We start from the raw sequence: 13,664 nt of genomic DNA, 5'->3' as shown, positions 1-13,664 counted from the left end.
TGCTCAGCACTTTGAGGTTGGCACAGGCACTGAGAGAGGGTCGAGCTGAAAGAAACCTTTTCAAAAGTGGTTTTCCTTGCTTGTAGTGAGAATTCATTGTTTCCTGTGTACTTTAATGGAATTCCAAGTATTCAAAAATTCTGCTTTCTGAAGCAGAAATGTCACAAATCTCAATTCCAAATTCGAATTCTGGTGCTAGTGCACAGCCCTATAGCAAATCTCCCTCTCCAAGTGTTTTCTAGATGTAACATCTAAATACTTCTTCTCAAGTATATATGGCAAATAAATTGTTTTCCATTGGTATGGAAGTCCTCCCAACATATTTGATAAAGTCTTCACAATCAAGGTCTCGCTTTCTCCGAACACTAAACTTGATGAACAAATTTCTGTTCATGCTTTGCTACATATTTTGGTCATGAGTCATAAGATATCTACCCAAAGCATCCTTTTAACTATCCTTCAAACAGGTTAGCTTTTAAAATAACAAAGATGATACAGTGCCTTGCTTGTTAACATATATTAACGATTTAATAAAAGCAACAAAGATAACATCAAGAAAGGAGCAAGAACTGTAAACAATACTTGAAAAATTAATGGACTGATAAGTAAACATATAGCAATTAGGAGGTCATCATAACAGCATTCCAGTTATAGCTTGAACTTCCCCTAAGTTCCCTGGAAATTGGTACACAAAGACTTTCAGAACTGTTTTAAGGTAGTGATACAGGTTGGGAGGTTAAGAAATTGTTTGGAACCCTCTGTCTTTGATTGCTCATTGATCAAACAACTAATAAACAAATTTTATTAGGAATAGGACACACTGACAAAAACGCTACTATGATCCAAATTAACCCATGACAAAAAAACTCATTCATGATTCCTCTGTTAAAAAGCACAGCATGTGTGTTTAAACGGCTGTTGCTAACAAGCATATTCTCTGTACCCTTATTTTTCAAGTGTGTGTGTGTGTGTGTGTGTAAAGATAAGATACCTGTCTGTTTCTTGAATCCTTTTCCATATTTTTAGCTTTGTAATAAATATATTCTGGTGCATTTAGGGCCAAACTATACTTGGCACTGAAGTTCTGTGACTGGAACTCCAGAGGTATCTTTTGATTCTACCAAGCAATTGTGGGAGTACCCATATGGATCTTGGGAAGGAGAGGATAAATCTTCCCCATATATTTTCCTGATTTTAAAAAAACACAGCCTAATGATGTGTTTAGCTCTAGCAGAATAAAAGGACGGTCACCCAGATTGTGTCAGTCTTATTTTCCTATTAGAGCTTAAGTTAGCCCAAGGGAGAGGGACCCATTCTCGAACAGTGAATGATACAAAGGTATGATGGCTTGGCCTCGATACAGTAATGAGCCATATTTGTTCACCCGACTGAATCTGTGTTTCTCATTATGGAAAGCCAGCAGTATGTGAAGTTTGGCCCAAATACCTCTGAAAAGTCTGACTCCAGCTGGATCAAAGGTGCTGAGCTCTCGTTGGATCCTGCTTCTATTTGGTTGCATATTAATAGGATGGGTACTCAAGTCTAGGTCTGGTTTTATCTGTTATTTATTGCTGGCACTGAAGCTTCAGCGGGCAACATATTTTCCTCTTGTGGTTCATTCAGCATAGTTCAAGATTTTCTTATCACAGAGAAAATCACACATCAAATTCAAGTTAATGTGGGTAAAGCAAAACCAGATGCCTTTCTATTTACCTGGAGTCCATTCATTTCCTAGACTAGAGATTTCAACAACTCTATTTCACAGCCTGTAAAATACAAAACAATGCATGTATATTAATATCTGGTATAGCAATACTTTGACTTTCCCTGATAATTGATTCAGTAACCAACTGTGCTGTTGCACTGTATTCTTTAATATTTGTGGCTTATATTTTGGTTCACAACTAGTTTGGACATTGACTTTGTAATATTAAGATCATTTTGTTTCCTTTTTCATCGGAATGGGCTTCATTTTTTTCCCTTTCATTTTGTTTCAGTTTAATCCAACTATATTGTCTTTAACTATGCATTGTAATTTTTAAAAAACTCATAAATAAAAACTACCAAATCCTAAAAGCATAAAGAACAACAAAAATTCTTGGAATAGATTTTAAACAACAGATTAAAAAAATACCTGAAGATCTTTTAAAAACCAGTAGAAACAGCAGCAAGAATGATGGAAAGACATGATTAAAACCACCAGAAAAAAAAACACACACACACACGTTTTAGAGGAGTTTTTGGATTTGATTTTCTGGTCCTACCCCTCCCTGCCAAAACATCAAATATAAGATAATACAATGGATCTAGTGTCATACTTATTCTAGAACTGGGCTGCTTCCACAGACGTTGGATAATCCACTTTCAATACTCTTTAGTGAACATTTGAAACTGATTTCCCATGTGTGGAACAAAAAATCCACTTCAAAAGGATTGCGAAAGTGCATTGAAAGCGCATTATTCAACGTGTGTGGAAATGGCCCTGGTGTAAGTCAACAATCATTAATTATTTGGGGTTATGGGTGCATGGAAGTGACACAATGATATTTTTGTTGTTGGACTTCCATTTACATGCATATATTCCAGAATATAATGTATGGCCGAATCCACATTACCTCCGCGCGTTCCGGTGTTGCACTAAATGTCTGCAAAACACCCGGAAGTATAGCGTCTTTCAAGCGCGATTCAGAAATCGCGCTTGAAAGACGCTATACTTCCGGGTGTTTCGCAGACATTTAGTGCAACAGCGGAACGCGCGGAGGTAATGTGGATTCAGCCTATGTCAAGTTGTATCTCTGCCCCCCACCACAAAAAAGTGGTTGCTTGAACTGAAGATGGAACAAAAAAAAAAAGATTGTTTACGATTCTCTTCCCAAGCCTCACTCCCACTCCCACTGCCAGCAGAGGTGAAGCAGGTAGCAATCAAAAACAAGGGTTTTTTAGGTCCAGAGGAGTTAGCTGTGTTAGGGCAAACCCACATGCTCTTGGCGTGTCCCTGCACTGTGCTAAATGTTCGCTAAACACCAAGAAGTGTAGTGTCTTTCTAGCGCAATTCAGAAATCACGCTAGAAAGACTCTATACTTCCAGCTGTTTAGTGAACATTTAAAACAGTGCCAGGACGCTCCGAGGGCATGTGGATTCAGCCTTAAGTCTTTTAGGGTTTTTTTTTTTAGTGGTGGTGCCTTACCTTTTGACTGCCCTCCCCTTTGAGGTTTGCCTGGGACTTACATTACTAGAGCTGAGGCACCATGTCAAAGTGTATCTTTTTTCTAGGTTTTTAAATGAGCAGTTCGGTCCTGTTTTCTAGCCCAAGGACTGTTTTATGATTATTATTTGATGCTGTTGAACATTATTTTTTGTTGTTTTTATGCTGAAGTTCAACGTTGCTTTTGTATTGTTTTGCCTATGAGCCACCTTGAGTATTGTCTGGAGAAGCAGCATAGAAATTTAACAAACTAACAAATATAATGTTTTCACCTTTCGCCATTTTTACCCACTAAATGTTTCCCGGTTATATTCCCACATTCAGGTGCAGGTTTTCTGTGGGAAAGATGTAGACATTTGCATCTATTCACCTGTGGGTAGAAACACAATTTTTGTGAAGTTAGAAACAGACAAATGTTTCCCCCATCTTCTCCATGAGGCTCCTTGGCTCAAAATGGCAACCCAAGACTACAGGTCTCAGGAATGAGAGAAAAACAGACACCTGAGGGCCAGATGTAGTTTGGACTGGAAAGAATGAAACAAGGGCAGCTTGAGATCAAGTAAGTAAAAAGATTTGAGGGAGCCAAAGCATGTCAAGATTTAGAGGTGAAGAGGGGAAGTTTGAAATGAAAATGAAAAGCTAAAGGCAGCCAGTGTAAGGAGCAATAGAGAAGAACACACATCTCCAATACAGTTTGCTTCATAAAGAAAGCACTCCAGATGAATTGTATTTGAATGTCTACAGAGACAAGAGATTGTAAAGCAACAATTTACACTGACTGGCAGCCAGCAGTGGTCCTGCCATCTAAAATGAGTCAGAATTCAGAGGTGGCGCTGCTGCTGCGTGCAGCTCTGAGGGGGTGGTAAAGTTAAGCTAAAGCATCTGCTTTGGCTATACTTGCAGCGAAAGTTTTCACAGCTGCCAGAAACCAAGCTCTCTTTCCTCAACTCTGATTTTACGTGCTTTTGAGGAGGCTGCTCTAGCAAGCAACACCACATAATATTACCATTTGCCTTATAAAGTGAACACTTTATGCTTGGGAGCCTCATGTGTCTGGTAATCACGGCCCAGAGGAAGAGCTGCAAAGGAAATGCAATCTGGTGGGCCAGGATTTGTACATTGGCCCATTTTGGATAGGCATGTGCACCTCAGTTTGATTTGGGCTCAGGTCTGGCTTGTTTTGTGCATTACAAATTTTGTTTGGCTTCTTCCATATTGTTAAATGAAGTCATATGTTTATTGCCATTACTGTAATGCCTGCCTTGTGGGGAACATGTTCCTACTTGTAACTTGTTTCTCACACCAAATTAGCATGAATTTCCCAGGGATGGTATCTCTCACCAGAAGCAAACTGTCCTAAATTTCAGGCAAATATGGAAACAACCAAGAGATCCACCCTGTCAGGGAGACAGAGTCTTTATTTTACAGACTGTTGAAATCCCACCACACAGAGCAGGCACACTGGCATAAGTTCTTCTGCTTCTGCCCACTGCTGTGGGTGCTAAACTCTCCACACAGACACAAACCCTTGTAACATGTCCATTAATCTCAGTCCCATGACAACATACTTTCATGTGTCAACTTAGGAGCTAGTGCGCTTGCCTGGAGAAATCTGAATCCTACAAATTGTGGTGGACAGTGAAAAAAGCTATGGGAATGCATGAGCATTCTCCCTTTCCCCTCATGTTCCACTCTGACTCTCACTTTGTGCTCATGCATAATCAGGTCCCTGCAGGCTGCTTTTAGAAAAGAAGAGATCTGATATGGCTATAAATGTTTCACCTGAGCCTGTGTGCATGTGTTTATTTTTGGGCTTTGGGGAAGGTGGAAGCTTTAACCTTCACTCTGCAAAGCAGACAGGCTACCTGCCTATTGCAAGGAGAAAAGACTGGGGTGCAGAAAGACCAGCCTCTTCTGTCAAATGGCATGCCTGCCTTTTCACCTTGAACAGGATATAAGCAAAACCTTTTCCTCTAGTTGAAGGTTTAGTAGGGTCAATATTGGGTTGTATGAACTTGCACAAAATGTTCTGGCTGGACAGTGTGCTGGTCACGCATTTATTAGCTGAGTCACTCCATCACATTGTTCCTGGAGTAAAAGTGCAGAAAACTGAAAACTGAAAGCAGAACACAGCCAAGCACATCACAGCAGCACCACTAGAAAAAATAGCCTGTGCAATCCTAAACAGAGTTACTCCAGTATAAGGGCTTAGATTGGAGCAACTCTGCACCGGTAGTCAGTCAATATCCAAAAGCCAACAGTAACTTCATTAGGATCAGTTACCCTTCTAAGGTTAGCATGATCAGATCAGATTTTGATTACTGATTTTGAAAGAATATATCTACTTAAAGTTGTCAACAAAATGCTGATCTTGACAATCAAATGAGGCTTTGCTAAAACCCCAAAGGCTTACAGCAAGGAGAATGCTGCTGAAATACTCTAATGTTCCCTAAAGAGAATGCATTGTGATGCAGAAGGTCTCTGCTTCAAAACTTACCTCTGCCATGAACTCATTAGGTAAGCTCAGCTCAGCATCTGTAATAAGAGTAATATAATAATATTGGCCTACCCTACAATAATATTGTAAAGATAATATATGAATTGTTCTGAACATTGTTAAGTGCTAAGTAATATTATTACCAATTGTGATCTCAACCCCCCCCCCAATTCACCACTGCACATTCATATCTACCACACACACACACACACACACACACACACACACACACACACACTGTAATGGCATCCAGAGGACAAGTATTGGTTCAGAGGTGCTCTGCCAATCAACATTTGGAAAATGCACAGCTGTAAGGAATTAAGTAATCAAGCTTACAAGCCAAAGACTAAACATGACAAAGATTACATCCTTTGAAAGTTCATCATTGCCAACGTCATCAGAGCAGCAAAGCTGAGTCAAACACCAGAAGTTGCACATTCCAGTGAGTGAATAAGGAGCAAACCTCACTCTTAAAAATGGCCAATTGTGGATTGTACGAATGACTGTTGCCTTCATATCTTAACACATGGTTTGATGTTCCAGGAAACAAAATTTGTAGCAAATGTATGGCCTCTAGATGTTGGAGGATTTCCTGAAAACAAATTTAGGCATAAAGTATAGTGGTTACAGTGTCAGGCCAGGATCTGGGAGATCCAGGTTTAAATCCCTACTCTGCCATTGAAGCTTGCTGGGTGAACTTGGGTCTCTCTCTCTCTCCCCTAACCTACCTCACAGGGTGGTTGTTAATATAAAATTGAGGAAGGAAGAACAATGTTGTAAGTGGCTTTGGGTTCCTGTTGGGGAGGTTCATATTTTGGTTTGTACCCACCTCTAGTTCTTCTGGGATCCCTCAGGTTTATTTTTGGTCAGATCATGCAAGGATCTTTCATTGGATTAAGAGAAGACTGCCAGAAGCTAAGATTTGAATTAACTTCTGGATTTAAAAAAAACAACCAGGAAACTCAAGAAAGCAATCCAGCTGTTCAACAAATCCAAGAATCAGCAGAAGGGATCCAGAGAGCTACAAGGAAAAATTGAATCAGTACAAGTGCAATAAATAAGCCCACTAATAAGACCAGATCAGAGAAAGGGAACCTTGGAAATGGAATTTAGAAGCAACAATCTCGGCTTTTGAGGAACCCTTCCCCATACTGATAGGCAGATCTTGCCTTCAATTGGGGTTTAGTTGACTTGTCTCAGGTTTCTTGCCCAGGGTTGGTAATTCCACCTTGGGGGTGGGCTCTGCCGGGGCCATGATACTCAGCAGGCTTCCCTACTGGTCCTCTCTGGTCTAGGGTTGCCAGCTCCAGGTTTGGGAAATTCCTGGAGATTTGGGGGGGGGGAGGTGATGCCTGGAGAAGACAGGTTTGGGAGGGAAGGACCTCAGTGGGCTGTAATGTCAGATTTCACTCTCCAAAGCAGTCATTTTCTCCAGGGGAGCTGATCCCTGTGTCCTGGAGATCAGTTGTAATTGCGGGAGATTTCCAGTTATGACCTGGAAGCTGGCAACCCTGCTCTGGGCCCTGCTGCTCTGAGGCCAAGTGTTGTGGTCACCAATTGTGTCATTGGATGGTGCCCCAGCCTGGCCAAAAGACAATCATCAGCACGTTCCTATGTCACTGGCCACTATCCATACTACTGAACTTCACTTCTCCACCTGTACTGACATCAAAAGGTAGCCTTCTTTCCTATCTGTTTCCATCTATTACTCCCCAATTCCTTTTATGCCTGGAACTCCTTCCCAGACCCATGCATGATCCTTTCACTCTCTTTTCCTTTGAATCCCTCCCCCAAAGCCCCATTTTTCTTGGAAGAGTTTTAAACCATTCCTCATTTGACTTAAGCCGTAAAACAACACCTAAGTATGTATCTTTGTCTGCATCTGATGAAGACAGCTGTGGCTCTCGAAAGGTTATGCTACAATAAAGTTGGTTAGTCTTAAAGGTGCTACTGGACTCTTTACTATTTTGTCTGTACATAGTTATATCACATTAACCCTTCCTCCCCCTTCTCTTGGCTTTCTTTTTTCCCACTCTTTCTATGGGCTCTTCAGGAATCTATGGGTGTGTTTTCGGTTCACTGTTGCAACCAGCCTCTGGTGCATCTTTGAGTCTGACTGTACGTCTGAATGTAAACAAAAATGTGCCACAAGTGACAGGCTAGTGCTAATGCCAAACAAAGCAAGCCCTGAAACTGCAGAAGAAGGGAACCAGAAGGCATGGAAGAAAAGCCTCATCCCCCAAACAAGGAGAATCTGAGGCCAGAATACCTGTCAGCAGATCTGGCCACTGGCCAGTTAACACCACTTATCCTGCTTCTATGTAGGGCAGAATTCGTGGGTATGAAGGATGCCTCCAGCTACCCCTTGCCTGGAAAATCCTAACTAGGTAGGGTTGCCATGCCATGCCTGGTAACCAGTGGGAGGGTTGGGGGCAGGCATATGCTGTCTGTACAACTACATCACTTTCAGGGAAACTATAGAGTTTCTGGTAATTCCAGGTTTTCCCCAGAAGTGACATAGTGGCACAGATGATGGCACCTTTTTTCCTCCCACTGCCATTCAGAGCCAGTGAGAAGTCTCTCCCAATAGTAAGAATCCTGGCAGCCGTATAGGTGGGGTAGGAGAAGGAAGAATCCTCTCCTCGCCCTTAGAGGAGACAAAAGGAGCTGAGAAGATCCATGAAAAAGGCCACCGATGAGTAAGCATGTCCAGATAGCTATCCTTAGAGACAGTTCAGCATGTCCTTCTACTACCCCTGCAGTAAACTCCTGTGAGGAGTGACAGCGCCACCTTTTGAATTGTTTAGAAATAATTTGCAATGGGCACCAAGCAGATGCAGGAAGGGCAGAAAACAGGGCTCACCAGTGGATGTGAGTGAGCCAAGCCCTGCTACCACTGGGTCCTTTCAGCAGCCAGAGGTGAGTCCCATATCAACAACATGCCCAAGCCCCGAGCTCAATGAATCCTGCAGGAACCTGCCTTGACTGAGATGTGATTGGTGGAGCATGGTGAGGCCGTTTTTTCAGCTGCTGCTCCCACGGGATAGAAAAGAGGTGAAAGTGGTGCCATCTTTACAGGCCTTCTGGAACTGATTTTTTTTTTTAATAGACTGGGAATAAAGTTAAGCAATTCATGTACTGGAAAGGCCTGCAGATCCTGTAGTTCAGTACAGCTCATTTACACAAGGGTATTCAAAGAATCTCAGCCCTCATTTTTAGAGCGGCAAGGCTCAAGCCTCTTGGGCTCAGAAGAGTCATCCCCTGCTATATGGAAGTGACAGGGCATACCATCTTCAGTTTTTATTAAAAATAATTTTACACTACAAAATATATTATAAACAAAATATTATAAAATAATAAATCAAAATAAAATATAAAATGATAAAAATAATTAAATCAAAATAATTAACATTATAAAAATGTGTTGCTGGATTAATTGGGGGTGGCCTTTTGTTGATCAGAAGGCTTTAATTGATTAATATGATCCATCTACTCAAGACTGCAGCCCTAGACCATATATAATCAAGATTTTAGTCTATCAAATACAGTCATTTATGTCCAACTAATAAGTCCAACAGCTGGAAAAGTAACTAAGTAACTGTGTTTTAATAGGTCCAGCCTGATTTGTGGGTTTAAATGCTATAATTATTGAGACAAAATATGTTATCAATTTAGCTTTATTTCCCAATAGTGCTCACCTGTCATTTTATATTATTTTTTTCAGGGTCCTCTTAATGATGTCACCCCCTTATATTTTCCCCAGACTCTCAAGTGTTCACTTCAAATGATTGATGGAGGTCTGAAAACTCAGAGTGTTTCCAAATCAAATACACTTTACAGACGTTTGCATACAGGAAAAGATGGTTAAAATAAAGAATTGTGTGTTTCCTTGAAATTCAGCAGCCCATTGATACTAGAGCAGTTTGTATCTCAGTGGAGTATTTGTGCAGCCCAATAAATGGTTTTCTAAAGCGGGGGTGGAATCTCAATAGAGTCACCCATAAGCCCAATTTCAAGTTTACTTATTGGCTTGGGGACCTACAGACTTGTGACAGTGAAAAGTTAAAACCAAGTCTTGAAAGGACAGAATGTGTGCTAAAATGACAGATCTGGTGGATTTGTATGTTAATTGTTTCAAAAGGATTTGGCTTTGGGACATTTTTGGAAAATGGGCTATTAATTAATGAAGCTTAATACATTAAAATTCTTGTCCTGCATTATGAAACCTTATGCTTGGGAGTGCTTGGTGATAATAAGTGCTTGGGAAATAAGTTGTAAAGTGTAAAGACACGGTATATTTTATTAATTCCATGCTTGGGTCAGCCCTCTTTCTGAAACTTCCTTTCTCTTTTGTTCTCAGACTCCACATTCTGTAGTAAAGTTATATTTTTATGAATGATGAAAATGAGACTATAGTTCTTTGCTTACATCATGAGAAGACAAGACTGAAAAAGACAATAATGCTAGGAAAGGTGGAAGGCAGTAGGAAAAGAGGAAGATCAAAAATGAGATAGATTGACTCAATAAAGGAAGCTATTAACTCCAGTTTGTAAGAGGCATGTCCAGTTTAAAAGATCAGGTAGTAGGTGATGTGAGTAACCTTAGTCCGAGGGACCAATTACATGTTTGGGTTTATAAAGAGTTGGGTTCCAATTCAGGTTCCCAACAATCACATACCAGTTCTAGGGAATGGCTGTTTAACCTGTGAATTCTGGCACGAGGGGGAGAAGGTCTCCTGCCTCCCTTCCCCAGCCATTTTCCCATGTTGAAAAGTTATTGGTGGGGAGTTATTTCCCCACTTTTGCTGCTCCATGTGGAGTAGCACAGCTGTGTGGCTGTGGGGAACCCAAGCTGTGGTCAGGTAACCCAGACCGAACTCCTTAAAGACCCACACCTGTAGTTTGGCCCTGAAAGTCTAGAGAGCTGCTACTGGTTTGATTAGACAATACTGACCATGATGGATCAATAGTCTGATCCAGTTATAGGGCAAGTTCATGTGTACATTTGCTGGTGGAAATGCTGAGACTTAATATAAGTCACAAGCAATACCATACATATGCATGCATCAGCCATTTTAAATATCAATTAAAAATATTGAGAGGGGCCTGCCTGAAGGAAAAAATGTTTTCCATCACTTCTTACCTAGCAACTTTGGCCAAAAAGTAATGCATCTGATCTTTGTTCAGTCTTTTATCACCCATGTTTACCGCTAGGGGAGATCTGAACCAGGTATTTCATGATTCATAATTCAAACTCAGGCAAATGTAATAGAGTCTCACCCACTATATTATAGCAAGTGAACATCATTATCCTTCATATTATTGGGGATTCTTCCTCATTGGCAGTCTTCAAGAAGCAGCTGGACGAATACTTGTTGAGGCTGCCTTAGGCTGTTCCTATATTGGATAGGGGGTGGACTAAATGATCTGTAAAGACCCTTCCATATCTAAGACTATTATTCTATGAAATCAGCTCAGCAGATTCACACACCATTCTAGGGTATAGCAGAAAACCAAGAGATGCAGCACCCTTGCTGAAGCTAAGCAGGTGGGTGATTGATTAGCCCCTGTCTGGGAGACCTCTTGGGACTCCTACATACACCACCTTGGATTCCACAGTGAAAGTAAGATGGAACATAAATGTCACAATTAAATATTAACTATCCCTGGCCTTACTGTCCCTTGCTTCACATCACCACCCATTCATCCTGGAATGTTCCAACCTTCCATCCATTTCTACCAGTCTGCTGAGGTAACTGGTAAAGAGTTCTACTGGAAATCACAATGGGAAATAATTGCTCTTATTTGATCTTTAATAATTGTAATGCTTTTTTGTATCTACCTTGTTCCAGTTGTAAATACATAGTTAATGTGGCCTTTCACACAGGAAACGGCTATTTTAGTATGAATAGTAGTCCCTAAAGATGTGGGCATATAATTCAAATGATAAGATGAATATATGATTTCTTGTTTCAGAGGAGAGAATCCTCTTGAATATGTGCATTATTGTCTACCAATTGCGGATTTGCCTTAGAGAAGCATTGACACATTAAATACCCACAACATTCCAGAAAGAGTATTGTTTCAATGTTGTATTTTTTTCAAAAGCCTCTTTCCCCCCATCTTCATGGGAAGCATAAACTTTAACCAAACTCACAGCTTGCCACTTGACGTAAACAGCTTCAAAAATCTGGAGTTTTTTTCCAGATGCCCTAGCAGAAGCAATATTTATGGATTGATTTCTAAGAAATATAATAATATATATGGCAAATGGAAGATTTAAAGGCGAAAATTACCTGTCCAAAAATCGGCTGAGGTTGTGGATAGAGGTGGGCACGATCCAAAAAAAAAATACCGATCAAGCTGTTCGTGGATCCGCGCTGGTGATGACCCCAAATCACTGATCCACACCGAACAAGTCCCGTTTCTGATCTGGGATCGGGGAGGCCAAAGCGGAGGGGCACCCCCCCACACACACACACTTAGAGCAGAGGGGGGGAGTTTTTAACCCGGCAACGAGCCACCTCCCCTCAGGGAGGGGACATTTTCACACACACACACACACACACACACACACACACACACACACACACACTTAGAGCAGAGGGGGGGAAAAGTAACCCAGTGATGAGCCACCTCGCCTCAGGGAGGGGACATTCACACACACACACACACACACACACACACACACACACACACACACACACACACACACACACACACACTTAGAGCAGAGGGGGGGGAAAGTAACCCAGTGATGAGCCACCTCGCCTCAGGGAGGGGACGTTTTCACACACACACACGCACTTAGAGCGGGGGGGGGGAGTTTTTAACCCGTCCCTGCCTCTCCAAATAGAGAGAGACACACACCCCGTCAACATGTTTCAGCCAGCTTTTTAAAAAAAGCAGGGACAGAATCCTCCATTCCTCCCCACCCAATTTTAAAAGGAAGCAGCCAGTCTTCCAAAGCATATTTTAAACATACACACAGAGCCATGAATGAGGTTTTCCCACAAAATACAGTGTTTTAAAAGCAGGTTAAAAACAGAGAGTGACAGACAGAAAAACAGCCATTCCTCCTACAAAGCTTTTAAAAAAGCAAAAAACATTTGGAGTGCCCGTGGTGGCTACAGAACACCCCCTTCCCCTTCCCTCCCCTCTCTTCTCCCAAATGGTGATGCATTACTGGCTGCTCCGTGGTTGGAAGGAAGCCCTGCTGATCAAGGAAGGCTGGGCTTCCATTCGCGTTCCCAGGGCGACAGAAGGAGGGCAAACACAGCTCAGGCATTCCCCTGGTTCCGTTGCCCCGGGAATAGATTACTGGTACCTGAGTGTCTGCAATCCCGAACAGAAACCGATCGATCCGATCAAGCCCCGAACAAGCAAACCTCCGACCACTGGATCGGTTGGCGTGGACAGCACCAATTAGCTGAGTCCCGATGGCGTGAACGCCATTATCGGTTTTTTTTTCAAATTGTAATGCTGATTGTGCCCATCTCTAGTTGTGGATACATTGAAGACATTTGACCTGCTATAAGCCTGCTTGACTCATCCCCAGCCTGCCGAATTGAATCTATTTTAGGAACTGGACAATGTCAGTCACAATTAATGCCTTCCCCTTGCCTTCACCGCTCACCCCTTTGAAAGAGAAAGTAAAGAGACTTCTCCTTAAAACCTCCTCCCTCAATCTATCGACTATGACATACTCAAGGAAGTGATGGCTGTTTAGCTCTATGCGGATCTCGATTGTGTAGATTATCTAGAACCCTTTGGATCTGTCAAATGAAAATTGCTTTTGTTGCCCTTGTGGGTGATCCTCCCCAAGAGACAAATGGATGGTTCTTGTGCTTGACCCTCTGAATCTCTTCCCATACTTATTGAAGATAAATAATTGGAAATTAGTCCAAACAAGAGACACAGATATTGGTCTGGAGTAGCCCAGTAAATCTTGCTTTTTTAAAA

Source organism: Eublepharis macularius, chromosome 1, assembly GCF_028583425.1.
Source record: "Eublepharis macularius isolate TG4126 chromosome 1, MPM_Emac_v1.0, whole genome shotgun sequence".
Classification (NCBI taxonomy): domain Eukaryota; kingdom Metazoa; phylum Chordata; class Lepidosauria; order Squamata; family Eublepharidae; genus Eublepharis; species Eublepharis macularius.
Note: the sequence above shows the minus strand (reverse complement) of the source record.